The 17,744-nt window shown below is 35.2% G+C and overlaps 1 pseudogene across 1 annotated transcript; it reads right to left on the bottom strand.

Annotated features, from left to right (window-relative positions):
• Positions 1-13,516: 13,516 nt before the first annotated feature.
• Positions 13,517-17,359, bottom strand: LOC143614690 (putative aquaporin PIP2-8; annotated as a pseudogene). Its single transcript, XR_013150334.1, has 4 exons — positions 16,927-17,359; positions 16,005-16,301; positions 15,794-15,934; positions 13,517-13,799 (listed from the first exon to the last, which is right to left on the bottom strand). The product of XR_013150334.1 is annotated as a putative aquaporin PIP2-8 (transcript).
• Between the last annotated feature and the right edge of the window lie 385 nt (positions 17,360-17,744).

Below are 17,744 nucleotides of genomic sequence, written 5' to 3'. Positions count from 1 at the left end.
ACCCTAAGAATTACAATTGATCAATCCCGTCACTGATAATCAAATCAATGATGGAGCTTTTGATCAACACAGAGACGCGACTACAACCATATATTCAAATACCTCTATTGATGATCGGAAAGGGGCAGAAGACGAACCAAGGCTGACGGCTAAACTTTGATCCAAAAACACCACCTCGCGACTTCGTTTATATAATTAGACTTAGGGGAAAGATTGGCGACTGCCTTAGGATTGTGTGTACGCTTAATTGAACTATGATCAACGATTATATAGGTTTGCAAATTAGGGTTCATTACATGAATAATAAGTTAAGGCCCACATTCTGGATCCTTCTAAACGTAATTGAATGAGGGATTAGGGTCAGCTAGATGCGAATTAGGGTTTAGGAACACCTAATTAAACTTTGGTTGATGGATTTAGGCTCAAGAACAAGTTAGGTTTTATAATTAATCAATTCGGGTCCGGGTTGGGTTTGGATCCAAGTATAAACGGGTTAGATGAATAAAATGGATAATAATATAACTAATTTTCATATATGGTCCATATACTTGAGGTTGGAATCATGTCTAGCTAGAACTTGAAGTTTAGGTATGTTTTGGATATAAACAACAGTAGGTATAATATAATATACATTTATTTAATAAATAACGATTAACTAATAAACGTGCACTAACTTTATTTCTTAAAATAATTCGAATAACAAAACGGGTCGGATTCTAGTTCGTAAATCAAAAACGAGAAAAACCGGGTTATTACATGTAAACCCTACAGATGAATTCGTGCATACTCACCTATGGTGAAAGGTTCGGGGTATTGCTTGATAACGGGTGTGGCATTCATCATTTTCGCCTTAACTTGTAATTGTTTTTGTATAGGAAACCCGACCCGTAGTGGTCTTTCGGATCCTTATTTATTAATAAAATGTTGGGTTTTATGTTCGTTTATGTTACACAAATGTCGGATCAAGAAAACATCCTTTTCGGTACGCTAAAACACCTCTTTATGGCTAATAATGACTTAAAACAAACTCAAAGGACTAATTGTGTCAAACACCTCTTGTTGTTTTGTGCATTGTTTGACCATTTTTAACCATTGAAATGCAATTATACCCCTTATGAGTAAACTATACTTTTTTCACTATCAAAACAAGTCCCATGCACCCGTTTTGATTTGCTCTTTCTTCTCCAAACTCTCCCAATCTTAGATCCAAGTATTCTATTTTTCAAGTTCTTGATAGTTTGACTCTTCAAGGTCAAACTTATACTAATCTTTGTTTCTAACTAATTCTTGTTAATTAAACCTTGTTATTATAACTTGTCTAAAACATACTCCCCTTGTTTCCTTGGCTTTGCCTTCTCCGGCCATGTTTGTTTAGGAGTATACTAGGCAAGGCTTCACGGAGGATTATTATTGTCCTTGTTAAACACTTTAATATATGCTTTAATTTATGCAAGCTTACTAATATTGTTTAGTGTCTAATTACTTTTTTTTTTTCAAATCATTTTAATGAGTTTTATGGTATTGGGTATGTGGCCACCATTCTCGGTTTCATACCGAGTCAAGAGCCGAACCAAAACCGAACTTTTGTTTAAATACTTTATTGTTAACATATTGTATGTAAGACTTGAGTATTATCATTTCTAAGGTTGTTCTAATGAGTTCTATGGTATTGGGTATGTGGTAACCATCCTCGGTCTTATTCCGAGTCAAGGACCGAACCATGACCGAACTCTTGTTTAGATGCTTTATATTTAAAATGATTTAATAATATGTTACATGTATGATTTGTATATTTTAAATTTTAAGTTCATTTTAATAAGTTCTATGGTATTGGATATGTGGTAACCATACTCGGTCTTATTCCGAGTCTAGGACCGAAATAAACTGAGTTTACTCGCTTAAGACACATTAGTTGTGTTTTGGGCCACTGAAACTCATACTTTCTCTAAGTCTATATTATAAACTAATTTTAATTGTTTTCTCAAAAAACTTGGCATGTCGGATCCAACTTGATCTGAAAACAAGTTTGGACCGACAAAACCTGTAACACCCCGTAAACGCAGCGGAAACGTAACCGAGGCGCCACAGACACCTCTGATATCAACCACATTGTTTATAAAGAAAACTGAATACATTAATATACTTCAAATTACAATATCTCACATTTCATTACCGTCTAGGTGATACACACATCATACAATACGATACATAATTCTATTTAATATAATGTATCATAACATCCCGCACGCAAATCTTACACACATCTAGCACTTAGCACGTAAGCAATCACTTCATCTTAATCGTACCTGAAAAACATATGAGAAAACGGGTCAACTACGAATAGTTTGTGAGTTTCACAATTCGAGTAAACCATGATAAATCATTATCATAAAATAATATTATTATCGATGTAATTATGCTGAGCCTACAAGTGAAACCTCTGACTATCACACACAACCCCCGTGGCATATCCCCCGCCCACGGACCTGCCCCAAACCGCTATGTCTAACATTACATAGCAAAATAAATAACAACAAAATAGACATGTGCAACTGGCTGGGAAACATCAGCAAATCCATGCCGGACCAGTTGGGTTTGTCAGACCAATAGTACTATCCACACTCTACCGGCTTTCAGTTAATCACTCGTGTTCCGGGGCCTTAGAATGTTAGCAACTCAGACAATTACCATCTTAGTACATTTCCGTACGATTCCCGTACAATAAAATATATATAAATACACGCAAATCCATGCGTTCAGTATGTACATAAACATTTCAGTAGTAACATGCTTCCGCCCCGAGAAAGTATTTAAAAACAATTCAGAAAAAGGGGCTCGTGAAACTCACCTTAGCACATGCAAGCAGGTAACAATAATCATTATCAGTTAACACGTCCAATCTGTAATATGATCCCTACGATCGTTATTATACAATTATTGTTTATAGTCTTAACCGTGTTAACCGGTACATCTAGGGACACTGTTAACCCAGTACTGTACCCGTTCCGGGGACAATGTTAACCCAGAAACACTTCTAGGGACATCTGGGGACACTGTTAACCCAGTACTGTACCCATTCCGGGGCAATGTTAACCCAGAAACACTTCTCCGGACTCAGATTGTGATTTCGTTTAGAGTTCACTAGTCAAAATTAATATTAGTTCGTTTCCCCGTTTTGCGTGCCTAGCACGGTTATCCGTTTTTACGTTTCAAAAATGAGTTTGGTCACACACGACCCGAAAATAGTTGTTGACTGATAATTTAATTAATGTTGTGAAATTAGAGCTCGGTTTAGACGCCCCGATTGGCCGCGGGACCCGTTTCCGTCTTTAGTGCACCGGAAACTGTTAAATCGTTTAAAATTACCCAAATCATCCGAATTATTTTCGGATGATTTATTTTTACTTGTTTAACTCAGTTATATAAAAATAGTTCATTTTTAGGGTTTTTATACACCAGTCAGCTCGTCTACCCGAACTTTGCTGGTTTACGCGTTTTATATTATAAAAGTTCACTTTTATTTCAAATAAATATCCGTTCATCCTCGGATCTTAAGATTTTGCAAAAATAACATTTTGACAGTGGGGAAATTTATAAAAATATTTCCAGAATTAATTTTTACATTTAAAATTTATTTATCTATTTTTAAACACCATTTAAACACTAAATATGTCGTAAATACCAAACGACCTTAGAAAAATCCCAAATCTTTCCTGGATGACCCTTGACATCTCCATAGTCCCCTGTAATCTTTCCAAAACCAAAATCTCTCTTTACATGCCATTTTCACTAAAACCGAGCTAGAAAACCCTTGAACTCGTTTAACCGAAAAGCCTACTTAGACTTCTCCAACTGACCTAAAATTTTATGTGTGACTTATACATGTTATGAAAAGATTATCTGGAATTTTCCAGAATTTATCATGATATTTAAGTATTTTTCACCATTTTTAGCCAAAACCGAGCATTAAATTCACCAAATATTCATCCTTTATCCAAAAATTACCAAATTTTCATAGAACTCTTATTTTCATGTGTAGATCATATCTGTGAAATTTCGTAGCCTAACTCTAAACTTACCACAATCTGTCCAAAACACTCACAACCGAACATAAACCGAATATACCTTTTGTTTTCCGCCAAGCTACACACTCGTCTTTCCGCCTTATCTACCACTAAATACAGAACCTACAACCAACATACCACAATACCAAGCAAGTTACACTCACAATCAAGCCTCTTACACTATAGTTTCGGTTATTGTTTCAAAATTAAAGTTTAAACCGTAAAAATTCGTTTTTGGTTCGTTTAACTCCTTTCTTGGACCAAGATCCCTTGTATAACCCGTATACATCACTTGATCATGCAAGAATCGGTTTTCATCTTTGAAACCTCATTTTCTTGCAAATAAACTCAAGAAACAAAGATGGAAACGTAAATAACTCGGTTTTTACCTCGGTTTTCTTGCTAGAATTCTGGATTTTTGGATCAAAATGTGGAGAGGATTGAAGATCATGCTAAGGTTGTTATAAAAGAAATGAGGGATAAGGGGATTTTACCCCATTTCCGATCGGACCAAGTAGAGGGGTGGGTGGGACCCACCTCTCCATTTCTAGCCACATGTTTGGATTCTCGAAATCCGGATAATGTTTTGGATAATCTGGTTCAGTTCGTTTTTCGGTTAAATGTCTAATTCGGCTTAAAACGAGGCTAAAACGGTCGTTTTCGGCTTAAAAATGAAATTTATATAAAACCGATTTAAAAACTTTAAAAACTTAAACCATGACATTTATTAACTTAAAACATCATATTATTAATAATTGCGCATCTTTTTCGGCTTGATCGATCGTCTCTTGCTCGGTTTGGTATTGAAGGTTTCGTTTAATGTACCGACGTATCATTAAATCGAAAATTCTTTTTCTGTGCTTTAATTCACTTATCCCGAAGCTTTAATACTTCGTAAACATCACTAAATATCATATATCTCGTCTATAATTGAACCCTCGATTCGTTCGGGTTTCAATAACTATCGATCGATTAATCGCATATTCAATACGATGAATTATATATTCACGTACAATCAATACAGTGAACCATGTATTCTCGTATAATTACTATGGTAATTCATGTACCCGACATTAAATATAACGTAACTATTGTCTACCGGTTAGGGTATGCCTGGTTTCGTCGGAATCGTTACAAAACCAAACACTCGCTTAACGGACATCGAGAGAACTACACACTTGGTTAAGTTTCTTTTGATTTCATTAAGTTATCTCATAACATTTATTACTTTGGAATCTTGGCTTCGACTTGACCAACTATCAAGACTTGAACCGACAAATCCGAACACTCGTAAAATCTTGTTTTGGTATCTATCTAACAAAGGACCTTGCAATATTGCAACCTTACCCAAATATTTACCTAACAAAGGTTAAGTAAAACTAATGAATAGAATACCGAGACCCGATTTCAAGTAAACTTACTTTTTAAAACCATTACTTTAATTCTTATGTATTTACACGTTAACTCTCAAACTTTAATTATTTAATTTACTTGTCAAGTTATTTTACTTTAAAGCTTTTAAAACCATCTACTAACTCAAGACCCTTTTTAATCTAGGTCTTGCCTGTTGAACTTACATTTCTCCGTTTTATCACAAACTATCCTTCAAGTTACTTATTTCACATGAATACATTTCATCCCCCATTTCCGTTTTATAATTTTGGGGTAACATGCGTACTTATTCAAAACAAGAATGATTTATAACACTCTATCCTCAAACCCCAAACTCTAGGGTGTATGATACTTAGAATACTTGCTCTATTGTGTTATATGTTTCACATGCTTTGCGTGCCTGTGTGTTTATTTTTATGTTGTTGTGGAGCCTGAATAAGTATGGCCATACGCACCCCCTAACGACTTTTGCCTTGTGCTAGTAGAATAGGGCCTCATTATCCGAGTATGTCATTTGTTACCGATTAGAAATGATCCTCATTTACTTATGATTTATATACCGTAATTGTTGCTTATATTTATAGTCTCATATACGTTTGTGGATTTCGCCTCATATTATATATACTCAAAACTATGAAATTACTCACCAACATTTATGTTGACAAATATTATTTTATGCATTGTTACAGGTTTAATTATTGGTTAATTGGAGTTTGAAGATGCTATCTTATTTGAGACCGTTTAGGTTATTAGAAGAATGAACAATTAAATTCTTGTATTTGGTGTTATTTGTGTAAACAAGATGTGTAATTCTGGTGATTGAATGGAATTAATGAGTTGTTTAAATATTGTCACTTTAGTAGTGTATTGTGTTCACAGGCAATCCGTTGCACCCCGGCATGTTCCGCTGCTTTTGGTCGGAGTGTGACAGATTGGTATTAGAGCCAAGATAGGATAGGCGGTTAGACGTAACGGCCTAGTGTAGTTTTGCTTTTGGGTCCTTATACGTGTTACCCTACTTGATTGTTCATTACACTTATATATTTATTTGCTTATTTATCTCATCTAATCTCCAAAACATATACACATGCACACACTCTCATTGTATTCTAGGGTATCCATACCTTACCGCAAAAAGTAGGTTTGTAATGTTGTTTTTATGGATCACAAACTTAATTTGGATCCCGTTATTTAAGATCCTTTAAAGATTGAATATATAACAGGTTTGTAGCCACCATAGAGGGCGAACCACTATGAAACGATCATTTGACAAAAAGATTTCAATAATCGAAGGTGATTTACTTACTTGGGATGATTGAATTGTAGTGTTCTTCCTCTAGGCCAACAAACCGTTTTATACATGTCAATACTTTAAGTTGTCGAATGCAAGCGTTTCGGTTGCCTCATAATATTTTTGTTGGAAGCATAAGAGCCACGGTGATACATGGACTAATGTTTTCAACAACCCGATTACCTCATCGTTTACTTTTTATTGTTGTTATTACGCTATTTGGGACAAAATGTATAAAACACGGTGATTTCGTGCACATGTTCAATTCCCCACTTTACCACAAAAAAAATTAGATTTAATATTGAGACAACAAGTCATGGTGGTTCATACAAGTTTAAATTATTAAAGCCTAACACATTGTTTTCAAACTTCAACTATTTAAATTATTTAACATTTTATTTATTACTTGAATTACTAAGAAAAAGAAAATGTTTTCTCTAACATCCTCATCCTCATAATTATATATTAAAGGCGATAAAACTCGTAGTCTTCGATTTTGAACAAGTAGCACTTCACCGGGTGATTCAATGCCTTCAAAGCCGCCAAATAAATCCAAAATATGCTCCAAGAAACTCCAAATTCGGCTCTGGTTCGTAGGGTATTTTTTAGGTTAAGGTTAAGGGTGTATTTATACTGAAACAATGCCCAAAACCTGACAAAAACGGCAAACTTTCTGGAACAACTAAGTCTAGGCGCCGCGCGACCATGAATGACCCCCATGGCTGCGCGGCGTGACGCTATATAGAGGGGGGGGGGGTTCGACCGGTTTCTCATTTTTCGCCCTTTTCAATCACAATCAACTCCTAGAACCTACAAAACATAATAATGTTAGTAGTATACAAATCTTGACTAAAAACGAACAAAAACTAATTAAATATTAAATAAAATATACAAGGAAGCATATATATATTTAGCATTATATCAAATATCCCCACACTTACTCTTTTTCCGTCTCTGAAAAAGTCTAATGCTGTGGAATCAGAATCGAAAAATATAGTCTTAAAAACATATAGATTACTTCAAAGTTCAGAAAAACACAAAAACAACGATCACGGAGATTGTAGTTCACTTAAACCCATGCCTTAATCTTTACCGGGACAAATAAGATCCAACATTAATATTACTCAGTGGTTTATACAATTAAGACCCGCTTATTTTCAGCATTTACTGATGTGGTCTAAATTATATATAAATTATTTAAATATTTCCTACACATTAAGTACTTATGAGCTAGTTTTTGTTAAATATTATTCTCAAGTGATCGGCATATGATGGTTAAAGATTTCAATAGGCTACAAGATAATATAAATAAGTATTTATCTTAAACTTCATATGAAAGAATAAATTGGCACAACAACTATTAAATGTTATGTGAATTGCACTTACTAAAAGTTCATGGAAAAAGTTAATTGTTTAAAAATAGTTAATTGTCATTAATTGAATAAATTGTAAGTGTCGTATGATTTCAAAATTCCAAGGAAAAGACTGTCATAGATGTAACTAATGGAATTCTTAATAATCATATTAAATATTATAATTATTTTTATTCGTGTAACAGGAGACAAAATTAGGGACTACTGGAAACGTGGATTTCAAAAGATATATATTATAATAGGCTACAAGGAACAATCTTGAGTTTTGAAGGCCTGTTGGTGGGCTATAGGCCACGAAGTATTGCTTGGACAACAATTAAATGGGAGTGGGCTGTTATTATTAAACCCTACAACGAGAGAGGGAAAAAAGGATAAAAATAAAGTTTTCTTTTGAGGTTTTATGTTGGAGGTGGACGGCAGACAAGAGACAAAAAAAAAAAGAAAGAATATTATTATTCTTGGGGAGTTGGCTGTGAAAGTAGCTCGCACAACAAAAGAGGAGCCGAAGAAAATTTTGAGAAGAATATTATTTTTTTAAAGTGGAGTCATCAGGAAGCATTGGTCAAAGAGTTTTGGTACACTATTCAGTTCTTTATTTGTTCGGTTTTGAGTTTTAGACATTATTTTCTTCATTCAAGAATTGCTAGAGATGAGTTTTGCTACAATTTATTTTGATTCTTTTGCTTTGGATATGAGTAGCTAAACTACTTATAGTACCTAGGTTGAGATGAATATTGATTTTGTTTGACAGCTTATTTGGTTTTGATTTATCACGTGACGTATTATTATTGAACAACTTTATATAATTCGATCTTTGATGTGTTAAAATATTGTTTTTATATAATTATTGCTTGTGATTCCGTGTATTACTTTTATTGATTGATTGTGTGTCGTTCGATTAGGGTACTACGTTTAGGTCAGAGACTTGGTGTTTTTGATCTTGTCATGGTTAAACTACCATAGGAATCTTGAGTGCTATTAATTATTAAAATAAATAGGTTCACCTTCCTTGCGACCAAGAGGTATTAGGGAGTTGGTTTGTCTCGCATCTTAAAAGCGGTTTTAGGAATGTCGTCTTCATGAACACGCAACTGAATGATAACTCGATCTTCGATCGATTTTAGAAAAACAAGTTGCGCCTTGGATTTGATCGAATAGGTCGTCAATTCGAGGCAAAGGGTAACGATTTTTAATGGTGAGTTTATTGAGTTCACGGTAATCGATACACATGCGAAACGAGCCATCTTTCTTTTTCACGAAGAGAACGGGAGCGCCCCAAGAGGAAGAGCTTGGATGAATAAAGCCCTTATCGAAGAGTTCTTGAAGTTGGTTCGATAACTCTTGCAATTCCGAAGGAGCTAAACGAGTGGGAGCCTTGGCTACGGGAGTCGCGCTGGGCACGAGGTCGATTCGAAATTCAACCGGACGAATGGGCGGGTGACCAGAGATGTCTTCGGGAAAAACGTCGGGAAATTCACAAACAACGGGGATGTCATGAATTTTCTTTTCTTCAAGGTCTTTCACCACCGCTTGGGCTAGGAATAGAACGTACTTTTGGCGCAAGTCCTTTCGAGATCGAGAGCACGACATGAGGTTGAGTTTCTTAGAAGTCGTTTTACCAAAGACTTTGAGGGTTTTGTCATTGACGAGCGGATGTCGAATAAATTTGTCATAACAAACAACTTCGGCACGGTGTAAAGCTAACCAATCCATGCCTACTATGATGTCGAAACTTCTCATTTGCATCGGGATGAGGTCGATTGAGAATTCGCGCTTGCAAAGAGTGAGAATACAATTTTAATTGACCGAATCAATGGTGATAGAGTTACCATTGGCAACTTCGACAGAAAAAGGGCGAGAAAGTTTAGTACGAGGTACGGCAAGGATAGATTCAAATTTACAGGAAACAAAACTCCTATCAGCTCCGGTATCAAATAAATTTGAAGCTAAATGCTCATTTACTAAAAATGTACCGTTCACCACGTCGTTGGCAAGTTGAGCTTGGTTGGTGTTCATCATAAAAGCACGGCCTTGGTTGTTGTGGTTGACTTGTTGAGTTGGAGGAGGAGGGAGAGCTTGCATTGCTTGCGGGATTGGCGGAGGAGGATGTGCTTGCATGGCTTGGAGTGATTGAGCAGGAGGAGCCAAGAGTTGCGGGATTTGAGGTTGATAGCTTTGAACTTGTTAGGCTTGGGTTTGGTAGTATGGTGTAGGCATGACTTGAGCTTGGTAAACAAACGTAAGTCGAGAATAGGCATTGCGGAAATGATTCGGATCTCCACAATTGAAACAATATCTAGGGACGATTTTTGTTAGATGGAGCGAATCTTGGTGGAGCGGGTTGCCCACGAGAGGCTTCCCGACACACGATGCTAAGGTGACCATAGCGGTTACACTTAGTGCAATGGCGGCAAGTGGAGTAAGCGGGATGATGGCGTTGGCAAGTGCTACACAAGCGATGAGAGCCGGAATACGGTTTTCGGTTTTGGGGTGCTTGGGATTGTGATTGAGGTTGAGATGGGTGAGTGAAGGCATAGTTTCGGTGGTTCGATTTTCTTTTCTTCTTGGAGTGGTGGGATGAGTTGGAGTAGTTTATGGATTGAGGTTGCGGGTCAAGTTTGGTGAGGGTTGATGGTTCGGGTGTACTTTTCTCATTGGGTTTCTTGGAGCTTTTGATAGTGAGGGTACCGGCTTTAACATAGTTTTCGGAAAAAAAACACCGGCTAAGGTAATTGCATCATGGAGTGTTTGCGATTTACTACTCATCACCGAGTCTCGAATTTGCATAGGCAAACCACCGACATACTTGTCAATCACTCGTTCGATTGGAGTGACCAAGTGAGGAACCAAAAGACTAAGCTCATGAAAGCGGTTGGAGTAGGCAGAGTTGTCACCACTCTCTTGCTTAAGTTCCTAAAATTCGGATTCGAGTTTTTGGAGTTCATGTTTTGGGCAAAATTTCTTCATCATAACTTCCTTGAGATTGGTCCATGAGTATGCCATAGCTACTTCCGTCCCATTGGCGAACATTTCGCCATTCCACCAAGTACGGGTGGTTCCCTCGAACATGCTTGAGGCGTACGTGGTTTTCTTGGGTTTGGGGCATTCACAAAGATTAAAAATGCTTTCCATCTTTTCGAACCATTGCAACAAGGTAGTGGCACATTTATTGCCATGAAACTGAGATGGGTTAGCACCGGTGAAACTTTTCAAGGCGAAAGGTGCGGGGTTAGGTGTGCTTTGAGTAACGGTTGGGTGGCTTGAATTTGAGTTATTATTCTGGGAATCACATCAGCGATTTCTTAAGCAACCATAGCGGCCATCCGACGACCGGAGTTCGGCTTGCGAGTGTGGCGTCAAAAGGGAGGCATTCTAATATAATAAAAGAGAAATGATAGAAGTTTAGTTTCTACTGTTTTTCACCATGATTTCTTTTATTGTTTTGGTTGATTTTAAGATGCTAGGCAAAATATTATATACTGCCTAGGCTTATGATGAACCATCATTGATGTTTTGATTTTAGTTGGATTGTTTCTTTTCGTTATGGTTTTATGATTCAGTAAACTATTTGATTTTACTTGACTGATGCGTATGTGTACTTGGTTTAGGTTGTTTTAGTTTTATTATTCCACATTAACCTTGATTGTCTGTCATATAATAAGATTTTGTTAGGTCATTTACTTTGTGTTCTTGACTAGTTTGTGGTTGATTTGCAATAAAACCATAGGAATAATATTATTAGTCAAACGAATAAAAATGTGCTGCTAACCTAGAAAGCTGTAAGGTGATGGGTTATTGTTAGATCTTTGTTGATTAAGATTGCTAGATTTAGTTCTTCGTAAGGAGTCCATCTAGGTTTGATTAATTAAACTTGCCTAGCGAGTCAATTAAGTTTATTAAATTACCTTTGATTTTCGCGTTGTAAGGTAGGATTTCACTTTAAATGTACTATTTCATAAATTAATTAGATAACTGTAAGGAATTTTAATAAATATAACCGGTGTATCTTAAAACTTGTTAGAAACTCATAGGTGTCTTCTTGAAGGGTCAAAGGTCATGTTCGGGTTTTCTTTTTAGTATCTATTTTACGATCTCAGTTCCATAACTTTTATTTTCCAACTATTTGATAACTGAAACTTTGGGGATTCTAGCCTAGGTGGTTTTTATTATCTGAATCTGTCAAACTTGTTTATCTTGTGTTTCATTAATTGTCTTTTATTAATTAGCTTATTTTATTAGTTTAATATAATATAGTTTACCCCCCCCCCCCCTTAATAAAAATAAATAAAGTTGTGTCAGTTAGTCGCGTCTAGTTAACATATGTAATTTAAAGAGTCTTGTAGGTTGGAAATCCGGACTTACTTAGCTGTACTAGAGTCGACCGGTTCATTTGCCGATTAGTAGTTTTAGTCAAGTTAAGAGTCTATAATTATTACTTAATGCCTAGATTATCTTATTTTAAGTAATAATTATTTGACTGCTTTTAACACATCAATTAACTTATCCAATTTTTAATTATTAATCATGTGTATAGATGTGAATAGCTTGACTTCAATTGTAAAAGATTTTCTTACATAATTTAATTATTTTTTATTACCCTCATTAATTTTATTTTTTTACTTACATAATTTAATTATTTTTTATTGCCCTCATTAATATTATTTTTAAGGGAAAAATCACAAAATAAATGTTTATGAAAATGTTTTAAGGTTTTAAGTGTCATTTGCAAAAAATTTTCAAAATAGGTATTATAAACTAGTCGTGACGAATAGTTTATGATTACACACGAGTAGTTTGTAGAACCAATTAAAATTTGCCACATGCCCTTAAACTAAACGCAACAAGCAGGTTTACTAATCATTTGCTCGTCACGACTAAATAAGTTTCATGCCTCGTAATCAACGCCCACGAGTAATTCATAAGCCATTTAGTCGCGACGACTAGTTTATCTGGTTTACGTTCCCTACACGAATAGTTTATTAGTAGTTAACTCGCCGCGACTAGTTTAACCTTACAATCTGCTCGTCGCGACTAAAGAACATATAAATTACTCGTGGGCATTGATTACGAGGCATAAAACTTATTTAGTCGTGACAAGTAAATGATTAGTAAATAAGTTCGTTATGGTTAGTTTAAACTACTCGTCACGACTAGATTATAATACCTATTTTAAGAATTTCTTGCAAATTACACCTAAAACCTGAAAAATGTTTTTATACACTTATTTTGAGAATTTTCCCTTCTTATAATGACATGTTGCACCTATTCCTATTTTACACTAATCATACTAAAATACGTCTTTACTCAAATTTAAAACAAATGACTACCCAATGGGCTACAGGCATATTGACACCCTCATTCATTTACCACTCAAATCAAACGTATCACAAACCAAACAAATCACTACTAGAATAATTAAAAAAAAAGGTAAAAGTAAACCGTTAGCAGTTAAAACATTCATCATGTGTCTCAAACAAGAGACACGAAATACTAAAATATAAATCAAACAAACATACAAAATAAATAAATAGAAAAACACACAACTAATCTGATCTTTATTTAGTTGCTAGGGTTGCTCCTAAATGAACCCAAAGACTTGATGGCTGCAGCCCTCAAGATATACTGGTGATATGCTGCTGCAACCATTGCTCCAACAAACGGTCCCACCCAGAAGATCCACTGCATTCAAACACAATATGCAAAATGTAAAGTACAACTAATCAATGCACAACCAAGAAAACTCCATACCATCAAAAAAAACAAGAAAAATGAATCAATTCTACTTGTTCAAGTTTAAATGACTATTTTAGTAACCTATACAAAAAGTGATCAAACGGGGGCCATATGATAGGTGGAAAATTGTCATATGGATCGCATTAAGGCTATGTCATACAGCTCGTAGGATGTGTTTCACTGACGAAAAATGACTAATTTTGTCACTGACACAGTCATACGACTAGTATGACCGTTTCTCGCCGTATCATACAACCCTTATAGTATGGTCTACACTAACCAATCATATGACCGTATGAGGACCGTATGACCATTTTTCTTCCTCATACTACGGTCTACGGTTTGTATGATACGTTATCTTGTTATCTTGTTTCTATATAGCATCAATGTTGTATCCCTAAAAGATGTCTAAAATAATTATTACAATAAAATAAAATAAAAATTCAGTTGTACTTATGACAATAAAAAGTTGTACGGTATATTGTTACTCAAATTGAAAGTTATCCGTGAGTTCGTTAAAAAGAAGTGTTACTTCTCTTCAAATTTTAAAGGGAGAATTTTTAAATTCAAACCCAATGCACAACATTGATTGCACACCATACGACATCAATACATAAAATATTTACTCGTTATGCATGTTCAAATATGTGAAAGTATTATCACCACCGCTGTCTGCTTGTAACTTGTAAGGTTGTAACTAAGGCCATGTGTAGTGGAGGGGCTACAATTGGGGGCGAATTGTGACACGTGACGCCCAGTCAGCATGAAGTGGAAATTTGTTTTTGGGGTGTAATGGTGTAGGGGCTACAAGTTGGGCCCATAGTGTCTTTTTTATTATTTTCTTTTTATAATTAATCTAATTAAATAAAAACCAATTTATTCAAATAATTAAATAAAAATGCATTAAAATTAAAAAGAAATACAAAAAAATACATAACTAAAAAAAAAGTACATAACTAAAAATATAAAAAAAACATATAGCTCGGTTGGCGTACATGTTTAGGTTTGGGTCGAGAAATTGAAACGGATAGCTCGGTTGGTTTAGGTTCATCGGGTTCCATTGTAAGTTCACGTTCGGTTGATTTTGCGAATCATGGTGTTGACCGAAAGGAGAGAATGGGTGGTTCGGTTGGTTCGGGTTGTTTCTAGGATTCATTTTGCATATACATATATACACACACACACACAACATATATACATATATATATATATATCACACACACAACATATATACATATACATACATACATATATATATATATATATATCACACACAACATATATACATATACAAATACATATATACACACACACACAGAACACATATACATATACACATATATATATATATATGTAACACACACAACATATATACATATACATATACATATATATACACAATAAAAATATAATAATAATATATAATATAATAATAATAATCTTCATGCGACAACAGAACCCACCCCGCCCCAATTCGCTCACATATCGCCAGAGGGGCGGTGTTCTCGCCCCTTCGCGCCCACAATTCGTCCGAGCCCACGCTCACTACACATAGCCTAATGCATCAAACCTAGTACACTGCACACTACTTGTCCTATTCTAAAGCTTCAAGAAAAGACCCACCTCCAAACAAAAGTTCGTTGGTTTTATAAAATATGCACCCACAAAAAGCTATAAAAGCATCATTGATCAAAGCAATGTACAACACCTTATGCATATTGTACATCACTTCAACAACACCTCAACTCATGACTTTTAACTTTTTAGGTCATATAATACATTAAAAGTTGTAAATTGCACTTTATCTTGTCAGCTCAAGGTTGACGAAAAAACGTCCAACCTCAAAAGAAGCTATTTAATTATTTAACAAAAATCAAATTCAATTTAGTGTACACACTTTAAAGCACCAGTTACAAGTAGTCAAAGCATGAGAAACTTACATGATCATCCCAAGCTTTCCCATTGTTGTAGATAACAGCCGCACCAAGGCTCCTAGCCGGGTTGATCCCGGTTCCAGTAATCGGTATCGTGGCTAAGTGAACCATGAACACCGCGAACCCAATCGGCAACGGAGCCAACACCTATAACCAAACCTGTCAAACCGAACCGAAAGCACAAACACCAAAAACAAAATGTACAAGTAATACATACCGGCACGTGAGAGTCACGTGCGCTCCTCCTAGGGTCAGTAGCTGAGAAAACGGTGTACACGAGCACGAACGTGCCGATGATCTCCGCACCGAGTGAGGTACCCTTGTTGTAGCCGGGTGCAACCAAGTTGGCTCCACCACCGAGTCGGTTGTAGGGGGTTTTCATGAACCATTTGACTAACCCCACACCACAAATAGCACCCAAACACTGAGCCATGATGTATGCCACGGCCCTTATTAAGTGACACCTTTCTAGCCAGGAATAATCCAAATGTCACAGCAGGGTTTATGTGACCACCTGCTCAAACAAATAGAATATATTAATTTTGTGTAGTTCATTTAATAATTTAAATAAACTTATTACTTCGGTTAAGTTGGTCAATTTTGCAAAATATGACCACTTGTTTAAACAAATACTTTTAACGAAATAATAATTTTATGTTATTATTCGGTTAATCATGAAAACATCATCACCTGTTCAAACAAATATTTCAAAAATTTTGTGTTTGCTTACAAAATAATTTAAACACATAATTCGGTTCATTTTGAAAATGTGACCACCTGTTCAAACAAGTATTACAAAAAAATTATAACTTTGTGTTTTCTTACTTAATAATTTAATAAACTTATTAATTTGGTTAATTTTGTGTTGTTCAAACAAATATTTTTACATAATAATAATTTTGTGTTATTTCCTTAATAATTTAAAAAAACTTTTAAATTTGGTTAATTCGGCTAACTTTGCAAAACATAACTTGTGTTATTTACTTAATAACTTATTAATTCCGTTAATTTTGTGTTCTTCAAAGAAATATTAATAATAATTTCACAAATTTTTGCAGCACCATTGTGTTCTGCTTAGATAATAATATTAGTATTTTTTTTAACCATGAACTATAAAATGGTTTTTAAAACTTGCTTACCGGAGATACCGGCGGTGCAGTAAACAAGGATGAAGATCATGCCACCAAAGGCCCATGCGATGCCGAGAACACCAACGCCGCCACATGGGTCGGTTTGGTTTTGTTGGCCAATGACGGTGGCGACGTGATGTACAGGAAGAGTAAGGTGGCGATGAACTCAGCTATGAGTGCTCGGTAATATGACCACAGCTTCAGCTCCGCCGTGTCAAACAGCGGTGCCGGCGGTGGGTCCACGTAGTCTTTCCTTGGTGTTTCTCCGATGTCGGTCATTTCTTTTGTCATGGTTTGGTTTCTCTGTCTAGAACCTAGGATTCCGAGGTGGTGGTTTTACTTTAGAAGGTGATGTGATGAGTGTTATGGGAAAGAGGGTGTGTTGGCTTTTATATCAGTGGATAAGTGTGAAGGTGTTAAGGTGGGGGTAAGTTATGGAATTTGTGGATAAGTAACGGCTTCTTTTGAAAAACATAAATATTGAACTAGGATACTACCCGTGTGATGGAACATATATAAAACGAAATATATATATATGTAAAATCATATAAATTTAATGAAATGTAAATGACGTATTTATATGTTAATAAAATAATAACTTTACATGAATTAAAAGACATTATAACGTATCTTAATTCAAATTCAAAAATATACGAAAGTTAACAAAGATAAATGAAAAGTAAAACATTTTATAACTGATACCATGAATACAATAAGCAAACAAAGGAAAATTATTCTCCAAAAATAAATAGTCTCCAAATCTTAACATATAACAATAAAAACATATTATTTTATTTATTTATTAATCAATAAATAGTAAAAATAAC

This window comes from Bidens hawaiensis, unplaced genomic scaffold (assembly GCF_021521415.1).
Source record: "Bidens hawaiensis isolate Kalapana, Puna unplaced genomic scaffold, B.hawaiensis_p1.1 tig00040741_1, whole genome shotgun sequence".
In the NCBI taxonomy this organism is placed as follows: Eukaryota; Viridiplantae; Streptophyta; class Magnoliopsida; order Asterales; family Asteraceae; genus Bidens; species Bidens hawaiensis.
The sequence above is the reverse complement of the archived record's forward strand: the minus strand, read 5'-3'. Positions and strand labels throughout refer to the sequence as shown.